Source organism: Herpailurus yagouaroundi, unplaced genomic scaffold (assembly GCF_014898765.1).
Source record: "Herpailurus yagouaroundi ecotype Mexico unplaced genomic scaffold, PumYag 186, whole genome shotgun sequence".
Classification (NCBI taxonomy): Eukaryota; Metazoa; Chordata; class Mammalia; order Carnivora; family Felidae; genus Herpailurus; species Herpailurus yagouaroundi.
Window position 1 is genome coordinate 8,703,153 of NW_024412417.1, and position 18,177 is coordinate 8,721,329.

Genomic DNA, 18,177 nt, shown 5'->3' on the forward strand with positions numbered 1-18,177 from the left:
TAAATGAGGTGCTATTGATATCTATTAATAATTTATTCAGCACTTTACAAATATATTAACTCCTATAATACTCCCGATAATCTCCTCCTGAGGCAGGGTATTAGTACCCATTTTGCAGGCAAGATAACTGAGGCATTTCTATATGGTATTTAAAATGGACTGGTACAGGGGTGCCTGGGTGGCTTAGTTAAGCATCTGACTCTTGATTCCAGATTAGGTCATGATCTCACAGTTTGTGAGTTTGAGCCCTACATTGGGCTCTTCGCTGACAGCAAGGAGCCTGTTTGGGATTCTCTCTCCCTCTCTTTCTCTGCCCCTACCCTGCTTGTGCTCTCTCTCCCCCCAAACAAATAAACAATAAAAAATTTTAATGGTCTGGTACAGCCATACACACCCCTTTGGCACCTCTCAGACACATATAGCAGAGTTAGGGACCCTATGCTACAGACAAGTTGCTTCAGACACTTTGCCCATATGTCTTTTGGAACATCAACATGTCCCAGCTGATACAAATGTGAGTATTATTTAATTCTGTTATTTAAATTTTATTTTTAAAGATTATCTTTTACTACTACAAAATCAGAGCCTGTCCATTGTCATACATCAGAAAATAAGGACAAGCAAAAATCACAGAACAAAAGTATTCCCACCCCTCAGTAAGTACCAGCGCTAAGGTTAGTATTTATCCTTCCAGAACTTTATTTATATTTCTCTCTTTTCTATAAAACGAGATCATGATATATACTACTGTTCTATTTTATTTCCTGTTTTTTTTTTCCTTTTCTGATCAATGATCTCCACTTTTCCATTTCAGCACACTTCATCTCATCTAATAATAAACTATATTTACATTGCCCGATTGTCTCCAAAATGTGCCTTATCACTGTTTATCCAAAAATGAATCTCAGCCAGGACCATGTTTGCATCTGCTTGTTATGTCCCACAAGCCTCTTTTAATCTACCCCTTTTTTCATGACACAAATTTATTGAAGAGACTGGGCCAGTTGTCCTGCATTCTTGAATTTTTTTTTTTTAATTTGGAAAAGATCCCAAGTTTGCAGAAAATTTGCAGTTAAAAATAATTTTCTTTTCTGAAGCATGTGAGAGAAAGTTGCTGATGGGATTGATGCTCCATCATATCTGTTATTGTTATTTGCAATTTATTTATAGGAGTATGGACTCACAGATTTCTATTTTATTTAATGGGTTATATAATCAGTTACCGTCTTTATTTTCATGCTAATATTGTTCCGTATTTGGCTAGTGGGAGTCCCTTCAAGCTGGCTTCTGTATACTTTGGGTGTGACGTGTTTCTAAATTCTTTGATTACTTTTGAAATTTTTGGTACAAAAGAGGTTTCAGGCTTATCTGGTGCTTTCCTTAGCCCAGTTCTAGAATCAGCCATTTATCCAAGATTCTTTTATGTTCTTTAGTGGAGAATAGTGTTTAGAAACCCAAATCTATGCCCTCAGTCTGCTCATTGCTATTGGAGTGTCACTGCTCCCAGATGCTCTCAGTGCACAAAGCTGGGGAATGTGCAGATGTGTGCATGTACACTTTGACATTTAAAAAAAATCTGTCTAGGGGCGCCTGGGTGGCGCAGTCGGTTAAGCGTCCGACTTCAGCCAGGTCACGATCTCGCGGTCCGTGAGTTCGAGCCCCGCGTCAGGCTCTGGGCTGATGGCTCAGAGCCTGGAGCCTGTTTCCGATTCTGGGTCTCCCTCTCTCTCTGCCCCTCTCCCGTTCATGCTCTGTCTCTCTCTGTCCCAAAAATAAAATAAACGTTTGAAAAAAAAAAAACTTTAAAAAAAAATAAAAAAAATCTGTCTAGCCATCTATCTATAATCTCTATCCATCTCTCTCTCTCTCTCATCTTAAACCTCTGTGTTCACATCACCAGCACAGGGTTCTGATTTTCTCTTGCCATATTTGTAATTTCCTTCTCCAATAGTGAGACACCTAGCTGTCATTGCTCTTACTATATTTATTTATTGAATCAATCCAACTCTATGTAACCAACCTCCTATCTGCCTTCTGTACTGCTTGGGTTCCAACACCCCACACTGGGTTGACCTACCACATGGATGTCCCATGTATGCAGCTTAAGTCTTGCCACCTCATACCAGCCCACCCTTCTTTGTGGGCATCCTCCTCACCCCATTGGTGCTCCAACATACCATACCAGTGCCCCCCCTCCTATCCCGTGTGAATGCTTTCCTCATCCTTCTAGTCCTCTGACACCAGGCTGAGCCACCTTGCTAAATGGATACCTTCCTCACTCTGCTCAGACTTCATTGCTTACACTGGGTTGCATCCCTGGGGGGAAGGGACACCCTCCTCCACTTGCTTTGGCTATGACACCCCACATGGGGTCACCCTCCCACATGGAGCCTCACCTTACTCTGTTCAGTTTCAACTCTTCACACTAGGACATAAATGCCCTTCTCTTCTTGGTCAGGCTACCCTGTGCTAAGCTTAGCCCTTATATGGATATCCTACTCCTCCCACTCAGGCTCTTGCGCCCTGCTCTGGGCCACCACCACAGCTTATTATCCCCCTAACCCCCAACACTACACTTTGCTTGCTCAGTTGCATCCAATGGCTTTTGCACAGATTATTCAAGAAGAGAAGAAGGGAAAGAAGAAGAGGAAGAGGGACCATATTTGATTCTGGAGGAAAAGAAGGCTGGCACTTTAGTTTCCTCTCCCACAAGTGACTGAGACCCCAGATGTATTCCTTAGTTACTAGCTAAGTTATAAGTGGTTAGTGGTAATTGCACAAATATATGAATTATCTTTTTGAGAGAATCAGGAAAAGATTCCTCTGTTCTTTCACAAAGGATTTGATGAGGAGAGATGCCAGGTCACTGATAATTAGTAGGGAACTGTATTAGTTTGCAAGGGATACCATAACAAAGTACACAGACTGAGGGGCTTAAACAATGAAAATGTATTTTCCTACAGTTCTGGAGGCTACGAGTTCAAGATCAAGGTGTCCACGGGGCTGGTTTCATCTGAAACCCTTTCTTTGGCTTACAGATGGCTGGCTGTCTTCTCTCTGTGCCTTCATACCATCTTCCCTCTGTGTATCTGTGTCCTACTCTCTTCTTTCAGTAAGAGCATCAGTCATACTGGATTGGGGCCCACCCTAATGATCTCATTTTAACTTAATTACCTCTTTAAAGATTTTTATCTCCAAATATAGTCACACTCTGAGGCCCTGGGGGTTAAGACTTCAACATATGAATTCTTGAGCGGACATAATTGAGCCCATTATAGGGACATATTCTCATAAGGCTTTACATTCTTCTTTTTGTGGTCAGAGTGTCTTATGCAATGTAGATTTTTAGGGCTTCTTTATTTGAATGACTAACCTCTTTAGAAAAGTTTATTCTTTCTTATCATTTCCCAGCAAAAATCCCTACTACCAAATCTGAGGAAAGTAGTATGAATATTTTGGTGGGCTAGGGAGGAGGTTTTGATCTCTGGGTTTCCTGAATAGCAAGTTGAAGCCAAGGGCAGGAACATCAAAAAGAAAGTGAACATGTACTAAGGGGACCTGGAAGATTGGCTGCAGGGCCCACTGAAGGAAACAAAATGAGTCAGTGGCTCTTGCTCTGGGACAGATGTCTGGCTCAGGGGCCCTGGGCTGGGTGCGGAGGTTGGAACACTGGCCCATTGGATAAAAAGGGCACACTCCAGGATTTGGGGAGAACTACATTCAGGGTAAGACTGAAATAGAAGGTCAGGCTCAATGTACCATGAAGTATCAATCCAAGGAGATCCAGGTACTAGACCACAGGACAGGAGTAGAAATAAGGAGCTAGACAAAGAGGGTTAAGAGTAGAAAGTACAATGTGGAACATGGAGCAGTTTTCTGAAGCACTGGAAAATTACTGTAGGAGCTGTTTATAGGCCCTTAGCTGCCTGGCCATCCTAGAACTGTAGGAGCTGTTAGAGTAACCAAATCAAGTCAGGCACTTTGTAAATTAGAACTTTCTTGGAAGCAAATGACAGACATTCTAACTCAAATAAGCTTAATTAAAAATGGAAATGCATTGGTGCATGTAGCTGAAAGGGGAAAATCTAGCTTCAGGCACAACTGGATCTTGGGGTTCAAATAGTATCATTACTTCCCATCTGATGTGTTCTCAACTCTGCCTTCCCCTTTGATTTGGCTACATTTTTTGACGACATGTGGCCTTTCTAGGGCTAGGAGAAATGTTTTCAAGTAGAGCAACTTCTACTTTCCTTCATCTCTCCAGAAGAATCTCCCCTCTTTCTTCCATTGTCTGTCTTAAATTTTAAGGATGACTCTAGAATAGTTTGAATCATATACCCATTCATAAATCAATCGCATAGTCAGAAAGAAGGCATGATCTGAGTGGTTATTCTGGTTCTGGTAGGGGCTAGGCACAACTGTATCAGAATCATGTAGAAAGGGAGAACTGAGGATCCCTAGAAGGGCAGCAAAGTGCTATTACCAAAAAAAGAGAATGGATGCATGGAGGGCAAAACCATGCATCCATCATAATCACCTATACCAAAACCAGGGAATGGACACATATTACATGACCAAGATAGCTTCTATCCTGGAATATTCTGTGTGCTAGATTACCCCTAATATGTGGGAGAATGACCCTAGAAGACTAGGTCTGAGGCTTCTATGAGACATCCTAGAGTTTCTTGCTGTGGCACTGGCCTCCTTCTGAGTCAAGCCCTGTTAAACCAGTGTCTACTTTGGCCCACTTTCGCTTGTCATTTTAGTTTCCCCTAAGAGCCTAGTAAGCAGTTAGTTTGACCATAGCACATATAGTAGGCAAAGTACATCCAAGTTTAGCCAAGCAGGGAAATGAATCTTCAGGTGTCTGGTGAGATGTCTCCTGCCATAGAGGCCTAGGGACTGTTTCTGCTTTTAGGAGAAAATGTTATAAGCTATTCCAAAATATGGGGAAAACGCTGGCTTGTTTTTTGGCGTATTCATCCCTTTCTTCTACCTTCCTGCCTACCTTCCATTTCTCCGACTATCTTCTATCATCTATGACACTTATACAACACTCATTATGTGCCAGGCACCATTCTAATATGCTTTTTACAAATATCAGCTCCTTTGTTCCACATAATTGTTATATACTAACAGTACCCTTTGTGTCCCAGTGGAGATATTTTCTTCCTCAGGCTTATGAAAGTCCACAAAGTTGATCCTGAAGATTTGGAAAGTCAAAGTAAATCAAAATTTAAAATAACAAAGAGAAACTTAGCTCAGAACAAGTCAAGGTTACCCTCATCCTCCACACATACAAAAAGAAAATGTTAAATAAGTTTTCACTGAAGTATTTAGTCCCTGGGTCTTTTGAAAATCATACCTTAAGACACTCCTCTGAATTACCTCAACGTGATATAAGTAAATGGAATTCCAATCAAAGTCATTAAGGGTCTTCTATGTTCTAGATGCTATGCTGAAAAATATACTTATTTGTCCTTAGTGAATGAGACACAGTTCCTGTTTTCATGAAACTTACTGTCTAGAGAATAATAGTCACATGTGGCAGAGGTTGATAACTATCTCTATGTTTATTCCATCCTCCTTCCTATTAGTAATAGAGTCCCCAAAAGATTTAACGTGCATATGGCTGCCAAGCTAGAAAACTACTTTCCCTAGCACCTTTGTGATTAGATTTGGCCATGAAATTATATTTTGGCCAATCAGGTGTGAGCAAAAGTAATGTATACAACTTCCCAGTTACACTGTTTAAAGAATCTCCTTTCTCCCATTTCTCTGGTTTCCCTTCCTATAGATTGGAATGTACAGATATGGTGCTGGGGTCCGTCTTCAACTATAGGATAAGAACCATACTCTAGCAGCCTATCTCAACTGGTTTCTGTAAGAGAATTAAGCCTTACAGAAAATGAGTTAAGTAACTCTTATCTCCATTATTCCAAGGATGGTACAAAGCTATACTACTCTAGATACCTAGGAGAAAAGTTAATTCATTAACACAGTGGATGCTTTAAAGCATTAAAACTTAATTCTCTTCTGAAAACTCCATTGGGAAGGGCTGCTAAAGGATATTGGAGTAAGAAGACAGAAGGAACCTGGACTCCTGGAAGTCCACAAGGATCACAGCCTCTAACCCATTCTAGACTGCTGGCCCATCTCTGGGCTATATGAAAAAGAAATTCTCAGTACTATTGGAGCCACTATATTTGGTGGTCTTTTATATAGCAGCTTAGCCTTTTGCCTATCTAATTTATACCAACAGGAGAAAGAGCATTGTTGTGGGACTCAAGAGGTTTGAGTTCAAAGAGCGATGTGATGTTGGGCCAGTCGGTCTCAATCTGAGAAGATAAATAAGGGCACTTTGGGTATTATCTTTGGCACAATCCTTTGGCTAAGGGAGGCCATCTGTACAGGGCAGGAGCAGCAGATTCAGGGAAAACAACTCAAAAGCAATGTCAGGAGGAGCTTTTACCATTTGTGTCCTTCCTGCCCAGTTTTGTCCTAGATCCCTCTGGGGTAAATACCCCTCTTTTTCATGAACCAAAAATTGAAGGTGCCAAAGAACAGAGTGGATGTGTAAAAGGCCGATCAGACCAAACACGTATTAGCAAATGGCTGGCCTTTCTTTTGGGAGATACATCTTTCCTCAAAGACAAATGGCTGTCGTTGCCCACAGAGAGGGTGTTAATAGGCATCTTGGGACATGCATTCTGGGTTCTGCTGGATTTTTGTTTCTCTCCAATATGGTAACTTTGCAGCACCAAAGTCCAACTGTTGATCTCCTTCCCCATAGTTTTTATTAATACAGTCACAGCACACTAGATATAACTGCTAGTCAGAGAGGTCCTAATTAGTACTGGTGCCCAAAGTGCACACCCATGGACAATATCACATGTAATACTTGTAATCACTTAGAAGATGAAGGAGGTATAAATCTAGATTCTGTAGATGAGAAAACTCATGTCTGAAGAATTTTAAATAACTCATGGAAAGCCATGGAGCTATTAAGTGCTTGTCTGGCTCCACAATTGATATTCTTTTTATTATACCATGTAGCTTCTAAGTATTGAGTAAAAATGACCTCTGAGGTAGATTGAATAATTGACCCCAATTTTTCACCTCTCCCTGTATCTACACTCTTTAAAAGTGAGTTTGTAGTTCCTTTCACTAGGGCCATAATGTACTTCCTGGTCTCTTAACTTTGGACTTAGCCATCTAAACTGCTTTGGCCAATGCAATGGGGATGGATAGCACTATGTGCCTGTTCTGAGCCTCAGCCTTAAGAGACATCACATTTCCTGCCTGCCCTCAGTGGCTTCTGCCATTGCCATGGGAAGGAGATGCCCTGGATAGTCAACTACACCAAAGAGGATGAGAAGCAGCCCCCCCTTCAGGCCCCAGAATGAACAAACATGGAGCAAATCTGAGCCCCTTACAACAAGGAATTGATCCCAGTTAGATTTGCAGATTGAGGCAGAGCAATCAGCCAAGCTCAGCCTGGATAGGCCTGGCCAACCAGCAGACATGTAAGAATAAATGAACATGGTATTATAACATTGAGATGGTTTGTTATATATACATCAATAGCTGACTGAGATGATCTTTTACAACACTTCTTTAGCTACTGTGGAAACATGATTGCATTGTCCTGAAACTGGGATTAAAGGTACCATTATTTTGCTTATATAATACTTTAATGGCTCCCTGTAGCTTTTACGATTAGGTCCACACTCTGACCTCTAAACAGTCTTGGATCTGATCCTCTCCTGACTGTCTATAGCATCTCCTCCTCTACACACTCATTACATTGAATCCCCACATGGGTCATGCTATTTCACACCTCCCTGTCTTTGTGTACTCAGTTCCCTCTTCCAAGAATGTCTCCTTCTCTGCCCAATTCTAATAATTCTCTAGTATCCATTTCCTGTGTAGTTTGTTCTGTGCCTCGCATTGTGCCACAGTTTCTACATTATAATAACTGTACCCACCTTCTTCCGATATGTAATCGCCACTGCCTGGACGCTGTTACCTTGGGTTTGTTTCTATCACCCCTCTTAGGAGATCAATGCCCTAACAGCACCTCCTACCTGGCCCACAGACAGTAGCTACTACTGAGCTTGTCATGAGAGAGTGCCCCTCTGATCAATGCATCCTTATTGCTTTGGTAAATGGTTGACTGGTGGGCTTTCTTGCTTTTGGTAACTTATGTATCTATCTGGTAATCTCTGGGATCTATTTGGTAATCTGTCTGGACTTTTGATCCATTCTTCCACCATCTGCATTGGCAGCTCTGGCATTTGTATTTCCTTTGGTGTGGTCCATCACTTTTTCCAAGATTCCTAAAAAGCTAAGTTAGCCACATATTAGATTCATCTTCTGAGGTCATTGCCTCATATTAAATCCTGTGTCAGTGGAAAGTGCTACCAGAATTGACAAACTCTTCCTTATTCATCTCTGTGTTTTACTCTTCTGGATCCCTGCACCTTTGAGGTCAGTCCCATATTTCCTGAACTCCTGCTGGTATATATTAGCCAGATCCTGCATCAACTTTGGGTTACAATCCCCTATTCTAGTACAAAGTCCAGCACTGGCCATCCAGAGTCCTAATCTGTGTATAGCAGCCCTGCCTACATAGAGAATTTTACTTTCTTTGAAGCTATCCTATAATGATTAAGGAGGGTCATCAGCTTTTTCTTCTCTCGTGTATAGGCAATGAAAGCCTCTTTATATGCTACCACAGGAGTGCTCTGGCTTCCACACTCAGCTTTTGATTATACATTAATCACTCTCGACCACTGTCTCTTGCCTGAGCACAGTCACTCAATTCCACTGTTCTTACAATTTCTTCCATCTTTCGGTCATGCATCACAACCTTTTTTGTGTGTGTGTGCTAAAAAATAAAGAAGTACTCCATGAATAAGACAACCTGCAACAAAGGAAATTCTGGAAGAGGGCTAATAGCTGCGGGCTGGATGTCTGCCAGCAGTACTCCAGAAGTGACGGAAGGCATAGAGGCATGAGGCACCCTGGCACGGTGGAGGACTATAAGCAGTCTAGAATTGGAGTTAGAGCTGGAATCACATACTTAGTAGTGTAGGTCTTCTGAGAGTTAGTCTAGTTGTTATTCTATTGTAACAAGCAATCTTTGTGAAGTCAGATAAAGCAGCTAGATTTCTTGCTCACACTAGGGAAAAGCCATGTGCTTCTGCCTTTTTGCTTCTCAATTACTACCACCTCTTGTCACAAGAACAGGATAGGGAAGTATAGAATAGGGGCCCTGGAAGAATACGTAAAGCAGGGGCTTTATGCCAACATTTTGGGGATCTCTCAGCACCAGTCACTGATGCTCCTTGGTGTCCTCTCCTCTCCCATACTGCCATGTTCAAGGGTTCCTGTACCAGTCAGCCTTCGGGGAGACAAGAACAATGCCAATGACTACCGATTCCTCCCTTCATCACCTCTCTCCTAAGGGGCAGAGAACTCAAGGAAGCTCTAACTTCCATTTCTAGGATTGTCACCACCCACTTTACAGCAGAGATTCAACTTTATTAAAGGATTCACTCAACTTATTAGCCTGTTTGAGAAGGTAATTTTTTCCAATATAAAGTAATGAGTTATTTCTAGAAAAAAATGGAAATTTCATATACAGAAAAAGAAGAAATAAATGCATTCATCTCATCACACAAAGACAAACCATTGTTGCATTTCAGTACATTTTCTCCTATGTTTTTCATGATTATTTTTTACATAGTTATAATCATATAAAGCATTTTTCCTGCTTTAGACTTTAACATAAAAGAAGCATTTTTCCATTGTAATCCTTGTAAGCATAACATAAGTAGAACATTACACAGAAAGGAATGTATTACCTACTTAATCATATCCTTATTTAGGGGAAGATATACGATATATAGGATATATATCATAATATATATCATATCATATATATCATACACACACACACACACACATATAAAGTGCTACAAATAAGGCCTTTATTAAGGCTTTTAATTTAAAATTAATGCTGATATTTTCCATGTTAAGAAAAATTATTTGTAGGCCTAATTTTAAATTGCTGTATATTTCACTCTTTGAATGTACTGAAACTTGTGAGCTAGTTGGTATTAGTCATATGATGTATTGTTGGTGTTTTGCTACACCAAACTAATCTGTTATATATTTCGATGTCCTTAGAATTAGAATAGATTTCTAGAAGTACATTATTAGGTAAAAGAATGTGACAAAGAGTGCTAACTTTTCAGCAAACCCATTCATTGTTTCTTCTTTCTGGGCACACAACTAGACCACATTTCCCAGTCCCCTCACAGTGAAATGTGCCCACATAGCTGAGTTCTATCCAGAGGAATGTGAGTTACTTCTAGGCATCCCCATAAAACATTACATGTACACTTCTCTATACTTTTTCTACTTCTGCAGAATGACCCCTGGACATCTCCATTGAATCGGGCCAAGGATCCATTAATTTCCAGATTCTTGAATGATTGTATAATCGTATAGAGCATCTCTCTTTCCCTCTCCCTTCCTCTGTCCCTGCATCTCTCTCTGCTGTTCTTTCTCTTTTACACACACACACACACACACACACACACACACACACACACAAGACCTGAAATAATTTAGGAATATCCTATGAACAAGAAATACTCTATTTTGTTTGAGCCATTATACTACATTTTTGGGCCAATGTCTCAGCAGCTAGTGTTACCATGGCTAAAAAAAATACACATTTTAAAACATCTTTGTATATTGGGTTATTTTTTGTACTTATTTTTAAACTGATCTAGAAATGTACAGCTAATACATATTCTCATCTGCAATGTAGGAGAAAGCCCGCATCATTGTCAGCATTAAAAATAATTCGGCACCTTGCATAGAAAGGTTTATCATTAACTTTGCCTTTTTTGATTACCAGTGAAATTGAATATTTTTGTTTATTAGTCATTTGTATTTCATGACATTTTTTTCAAATATGGAGGCTGTATAATTTTTTTTAAAGCACTCAAATACATCTTTCTTTCTGTGATGACTTTTTTTGTTCTAATCTACATGTTTACACACAACTCAAAATTAATATTCTATTGACCTGAAGGGTCAGGTTTACTTTTTTGGGCTAATAATTTAGAGCTAACTATATTTTAAAGGTATAGTAATATCTCATGACCAATAATATCAAGAAAAAAATGAATTTGGTTCTGCAATTCTGGGAAAACTGAATTGTTAATCAGATAATTGCAGAACAGCATGTTCAAAACAAATACCAAGCAATTCCTTTGAAACTCTGGTTTGAAACAGGGCTACCACCTGGTATACTGTATATTTATTTGGTTTTGGGAAGTGTAATTTGGCTGCAATTCACTGTAATTAGGAACAGTATTATAATGGAATTTAGCTCAACTCATGCATTGGCTTTGACTTACATGACTTGTAACCATCTTGGGTTTCTTACATGAGCTGAATGTTTTCTTCCAAACTTGGTCTCCACCCTATATTTTTCACCTTGCACGGAAAGCTAGGAGTGGGGGAATGGGCAGTGACTAGGATTCTGGAAATATAACCCATTCCCCTGTACTTATTTTTACCTCTCTCTTCTTACATGGCTCTGCTAGTCACCTTTACCTTACCCTCATGGCTATCTTGGTTAACTAAGTCTCAGCTATTATTAGGACATACAATACAAACATTTATTGAGTCCTACTATGTGTCAGATACGGTCTTACATGATGAGAACACAGTAGGTAAAGGAATAAAGCAAAACTCCCTGTCCTTGAGGGACTTCCAGAAAGTATACAATAGCATAATAAATAAATACTATTACATACTATGTTAGCAAATAGTAAGTGCTGTGGAAAAACAAGTAGAGCAGGGTAAGGGTAATTGGGAGTTCTGGGGTGGGGAGGGACTGGATTAAATTGTATTAAATTGGTGGTCAGGGTTGGCCTCATGGAGATGTGAGAAAACTCTTCAAGAAAGTGAGTGAGGAGAGATGGTCAACTAGATGTCTAGGGAAGATGAGTAGCCAGTGCAAAGTCCCTAATGCAGGAGTGTTTAGGGAGTAGCAAGAAAGATGGCAGTAAAGCTGGAGCGAGTAACCATGGAGAAGTGAGGAAGGGATGTAGGCTACATCATGTGGTATCTTGCAGGCCATTATAAGCACTTTGGCTCTTACTCTGGGCACAATGGGAAGCCACTGGAGGGTTTTGAACAGATCAATGACATTATCTGACTTTCACTGTGAAAAGTTCTATTCCTATTACCTATTGCTGTGCAACAAACCACCACAAATCTTAGTGACCTAAAACAGTTTATTATTTCTCATGGTTCTGTGAATTGGCTGGGCACAGTTGGGCAGCTCTTCCTTGAGATCTCCAGTCAGATGGCAGGTGATGCTGGCTGTAGGTTGGGTCCTCAGTTCAGGCATTGACTGGAACATCCTCATATAACTTGGGCTTCTCAAATATGGAAATTGGGTTCCCAGGGGCAGCATTGCAAAGGCGAGCATTCTATGAGGTCTTAAGTGGATGCTGCAAGGTTTCTTATGAACTAGCCATTTTGCCTCATTCTATTGTTCAAGCAAGTCTCAGATGTTAGCCTGGATTCATAAGAGGTGATTTAGATTCCACTTCTAGTTGGGGGGTGGCAAAGTCACGTTGCAGAAGAGTACATGGGATGAGAGTTATTTTTCTGGCTGCTATTGGAAAATATAAAATGCCTCAGGGTCCCTCTAGCTGCTGTAATGAGAATAGATTGGGTGGTGAAAGAAAAGATGGGAAGGGGCATGGGCTAAGTGCAGTCTGTCTAAGCGGGTAATTGCAATAACCCAAGCAGAGATGATGGTGTTGTGATATGGTAACAGTAGAGAGAATATAAAGTAGTCAGATTCTGGATTTACTCTGAAGGTACAGCCATCATTATTTACTGATGCCTTGGATATGAGTGTGAAAGAAAGAAGTCAAGATGTTAACAAAGTTTGTTCTGGGCAACTAGAAGGATAGAGTTGCCAATAGATGTGAAGAAGATTGCAGGTAAAGCATATTTGGGCAGGATATGTTTGAAATGTCTATTAGATATCCACAGGGAGAAGTTAAGGTAGCAGTTGGCTATACAAGCTGAGAGCAAGGATGGAGAATATTTTAACATATTTAAAATACATTATGAGTGCTCTGTGAGTGCCTTCGAAGCTCTAAAATTCTGATAGATTTTTATTTGCCTCATTTTCAAATGCTATGTATGGCACTAATTACAATAGCCACAAACTACATACTTCCCAAATGTCCATCAACAGTAGAATGGACAAATATATTGTGGCATATGCACCTAATGGAATATATATAGCAATGAGAATGAATGAATCATAGTTATGTACAATAATATTAAGTCTCTCAAACGTTTAAAAATTTTTAGATGTTTAATTGTAGTAAAGGCATGTAATATAAAGTTTATTAAGTGTACATTTTTAAGTACTGTTCAGTAGTGGTAAATATTCACCTTGTAATTCAACAGATCTCCACACCTTTTTCATCATGCAAAACTGAATTAAACACAATTCCCCATTTCCCCCTTCAGCTAGCCCCAGGCAGCCACCATTCTACTTTCTGTTTCTATGAGTTTGACTACATTAGATACTTCATATAAGTGGAACCATACAGTATTTTTTGCGTGACTTATTTCACTTAGCATAATGCCCTCAAAGTCCACCCACAATGTAGCATGTGACAGGATCTTCTTCCTTTTTAAGGCAGAATAATATCCTTTATATGTATATGCCACATTCTGTTTATCCTTCCACTGATAGACACTTGGCTCTTATGAGTAATGCCTCTGTGAACATGGGTGTGCAAATAATCTTCTCAAGATTCTGCCTTCAATTCTTTTGGATATATACCCAGAAGTGGATATCTGGCTCCTATGCATTCTACTTTTACCTTTTTGAGGAACCACCATACTGTTTTCTATAGTGGTTGCAGCAGTTTGCATTCCCACTAACAGTACATAAAAGTTCCAATTCTTCCATATCCTTGTCAACATTTCTTGTTTTTTTTTTAATAGTAGCCATCCTAATGGGTGTGAGGTGGTATCTCATTGTGGTTTTGATTTGTATGTCTCTAACAATTAGTGATGTTGAACATCTTTTCATATGCTTATTGGCCATTTGATTATTAATTATCTTTGGAGAAATGTCTGTTCAAGTCCTTTGCCCATTTTTCAACCCAGTTGTTTTTTGTTAAGTTGTATTTCTTTATATATTCTGGGTATTAGCTTTTTACCAGATATATGATTTGCAAATATTTTCTTCCATTCCTTTTTTTTTTTTAATTTATTTATTTATATTGAAAGAGAGAGGGAGTACACATGTGTGAGCAGGGAAGGGGCAGACAGAGACAGGGAGAGAGAGAATCTTGAGCAAGCTCCATGCTGTCAGTGCGGAGCCTGATGCAGGGCTTGATCCCATGACCCTGGGATCATGACCCAAGCTGAAACTAAGAGTTGGATGCTAAACTGACTGAGACACTCAGGTGCTCCTTCTCCCATTCTGTATGCAGAGATTTTTACTCTGTTGATTGTGTCTTTTGCTGTACAGAAGTATTTAATTTTGATGAAGTCCAATTTATCTGTTTTTGTTTTTGTTTTGTGTGCTTTTGGTGTCAGACACAAGAAATAATTGCCAAACCTAATGTCCTGAAGCTTTTTCTCTATAGTTTCTTGTAGTATTTTTATAGTTTTAGATCTTACATTTAGGTTTTTAATTCATTTGGGTTGATTTTTTGTATATGATATAGGGTAAGGGTCCAATTTTATTCTTTTGCATGTAGATGTCCAGCTTTCCCATCATCTTTTGTTAAAGCCACTGTCCTTCCTCATTAAGTGGTTTTGGCCCCTTGTCAAAGATAATTTAGCCATTTATGCGAGGGCTTACTTGGCTATTATAGTTTATTGGTCTATACATCTATCTTTATTCCATCAAACATATTTTTAAATGAAAGAAACCAGGCACAAAATAATATGAACTGTATGATTCCATTTATATAAAATTCAAAAATGATTAAATCTAATCTATAGTGTTAGAAGTCAGTCTAAGGGAATATCCTTAGATATTCCCTTAATATGGGGAATATGGGTGGGTGGCTCGAAGGGAATATGTGAATGAAGGGCTTTTGGTGGTACTGGTAATATTGTTTTTTGATCGGTGTGCTGATTATACAGGGGCATTCATAAGTAAAATTCACGGAGTTACGCACAGGTATTTAGTATTCACTTACTTCAGAATCTTGATACTATTTGATATAATCTTTTTTAAAGGTAAACTCTACCCCCAATGTGGGATTCAAACTCACAACCCCCAAATCAAGAGTTACATGCTCTACTGACTGAACCAGCCAAGTGCTTCTATAGTATTTAATATAATCTTAATGAAAAACTGTTGCATAGGAATAGAGAACTATGATTACAAAAAAATCCATTGATCCTGTATTGCTTTTAATTATTATGACGTGTGTGTGTGTTTTCCCCTATTGGATTCAAGCTTAGGCAAGATAAGAGTTTCGATAGAAGTTTCAGACATTCACATTCAAGGGGACTTCTTTCTTTACACACCTGTCAAAGTAGTTAGGAACGAGTGGATGAAAGAGAATAAGCAATGCTTCATATTGCATTCTTTGAAGGATTGGGGTGTTGAACAAAAAAGAATCCAACTGAGTAAATTTGAAGATCTAATTGACTTTATTAAGTGATTCATGAATCAGGCAGTATCCCATCTAGCAAGTAGAAAGATGGTCCTGAGGAGTTGTATAAAATGGAAGGTGTCTTACAGGAAAGAGGATAGGGTAAGGAAGTTATTAGAAAAGAAAAAAAAAAAAAAAGAGTTTCAAGTAAGGTGACCTTTCCTTAAGGGGAAGGCAGGAGGTCTTATCATGCTGATGAATTCATCTTCCTTTTGAGGGGTGAGATAAAGAGGGCCTGTGTGACAGATCACCTCATTGGTGCTGACCAGAAAATTCCTGACTGACTTGTCAAGACTACATTTCCAGGGGAGGTTGAAACTGCAGTTAGGTTATGTATGAAGCCCTGGTTTGGTGACTTAGCCCAGCATATGTGACTCCATCTGGGGCCTGTTGGTTTTCTTGTTAACAAAGGTAATGTTGACTTTTGTTAGTTGAGGGATGGCATCTGACTAGAATACTTTCCTTAACTGTAATATTCTGGTAATGTCAACTTTGACAAAGAAACATTTTTATATAATGCCAAGCTAACCAGGATAGCTGCCAAAATAGAGACCCATCAATTATTCCTGTAAACCCATGTCAAAGGAAAAAGAGTAAAGACTTCTCTTCAATATATCTATATTAGAGCTCCCCAAACTGTGTGTCTTGGCATATTGAGTACCAGGAATGAGTTGCAAGTCTGTGGAGGCACAGATTCTACTCAGCCCTCAAGATGGTCAAGCTAGGCTTGGGGAAACTGAAACTACTTGAGCTGGCCATGTCCTGCAATGAAATGCCTCAATCCTTCATCCCAGCATGCCTTAAAGGTATCATCTTCTTTGCCATGATACGCAAATGGTTAGAAAGTCAGCAATGAGGAAAAATGGTAAGAAGGGACCCAACGGAGCAAACAGTTCCACTTGTAAATAGAGAATTACTCCTCAATTCTGATAGCAACCCAGATTAGTAGGATGTAGAAGAGGGGCCTCTAGGAAAGAAAAGTTAGGTATCAAAGGAAGGCTCTAGAGTCAAACTACTTGATTTTGAATGATGGCTCTACCACTATCCAACTGTTTTTTGTAAAGTACTTGAAAGACAAAAAGACACTGCTCTGTGCCTCCGTTTACTCATCTGTGATTCATAGAAATTTACCTAATAGAATGTGAGAATTAAATTACATTAGTTCAGTGTTTATCATATAGTATCAAGAAATATTAGCTATTATTAATATTGAGTACCACTGAGTAACATTTATTGAGTACCAAGCTTGAGTGCTAGGCTTGCTAGGAATTTTTACAAAGTTTATTCAATCTAATCTGCAAAGTCGGTTTTATTATTTCCCATTTTATAGATAAGGAAATAAACGCTTAGGTTAAATGACTAGCCCATGGCTACACAGCTAATTAATGGCAGAGGTAGACTTTAACTTGTAGGTCATGTAAACCCATGGCCTTCAAATGTTTTTGCTAATATACTCCCTGGCACATTTTTAAAAAAACATTTACTTCCGTAATTTTATTGGAAGTTTAATAGTTGCAAAGAATAATGTTTCCAGCAGGTTGTAAATATTGATGTTTCAATACAAAACTGTTATATTACTCTTCTAAATGTATCCAATCGTATTTAAATTCTACAATGGTTAGTTCCTAACCATCATCTGTTAAAAAAAAAATTCTTGAAAAACTCTTTGTAATAGTAAAAAAAAAAATTTACACTGTTCCTTTCTTTCCATGAAGTTGTTTTTCCATCCTAATGCCCCTTATCCAGAATTTTATCCCCCTGGTTTTTATGTTTCAAAATATTTTGTTGATTGCTCTATCATATTTTTTTTCTCCACAATAAAAATACACATGTAAGTATAATTTAAAATTTTTTTCTATGTTACAGAGTTAGAACAAACAATCCTAAAAACTGTATGGAACCACAGAAGACCCCAATTAGCCAAAGCAACTTTGAATAAGGAAAGCAAAGCTGGAGGCATCACAATTCCGGATTTCAAGTTACATTTACAAAGCTGTAGTGATCAAGACAGTATGTCATTAACACAAAAATAGACACATTGATCAATGGATCAGAATAAAAAATCCAGAAATGAACTCATAATTATATGGTCAATTAATCTTTGAAGAAAGCAGGAAAGAATATCCAATGAGAAAAAGAATGTCTCTTCAACAAATGGTGTTCGGAAAACTGGATAGCAATATGCAAAAGAATAAAGCTGGACCACTTTCTTACACCAAACACAAAAATAAATCCAAAATGGATCAAACACCTAAATGTAAGACCTGAAACCATTAAAATCCCAGAGACAGTGACCTCTTTAATATTGGCCTTAGCAACTTCTTACGAGGTATGTCTCCTGAGGCAAGAGAAACAAAAGCAAAACTAAACTACTGGGACTTCATCAAAAAAAAACAACCCAAAACAACCCAAAACAACCCAAAACAACCCAAAACAA

General features: G+C 38.9%; 2 long non-coding RNA genes across 3 annotated transcripts in view; one reads left to right on the forward strand and one right to left on the reverse strand.

Moving 5' to 3' along the window:
* LOC121042742 (uncharacterized) overlaps positions 1 to 18,177 on the reverse strand; it is a 52,020-nt gene that overhangs the window by 26,836 nt on the left and 7,007 nt on the right. The window lies entirely within an intron of this gene.
* Positions 337 to 17,654, forward strand: LOC121042737 (uncharacterized). 2 transcript variants are annotated; one of them, XR_005796411.1, is made up of 3 exons: positions 337 to 674; positions 9,388 to 9,586; positions 17,607 to 17,654. It is a non-coding gene; the product is annotated as an uncharacterized LOC121042737 (long non-coding RNA). The 2 variants fall into 2 exon arrangements; XR_005796412.1 differs by having other exon boundaries at positions 337 to 656.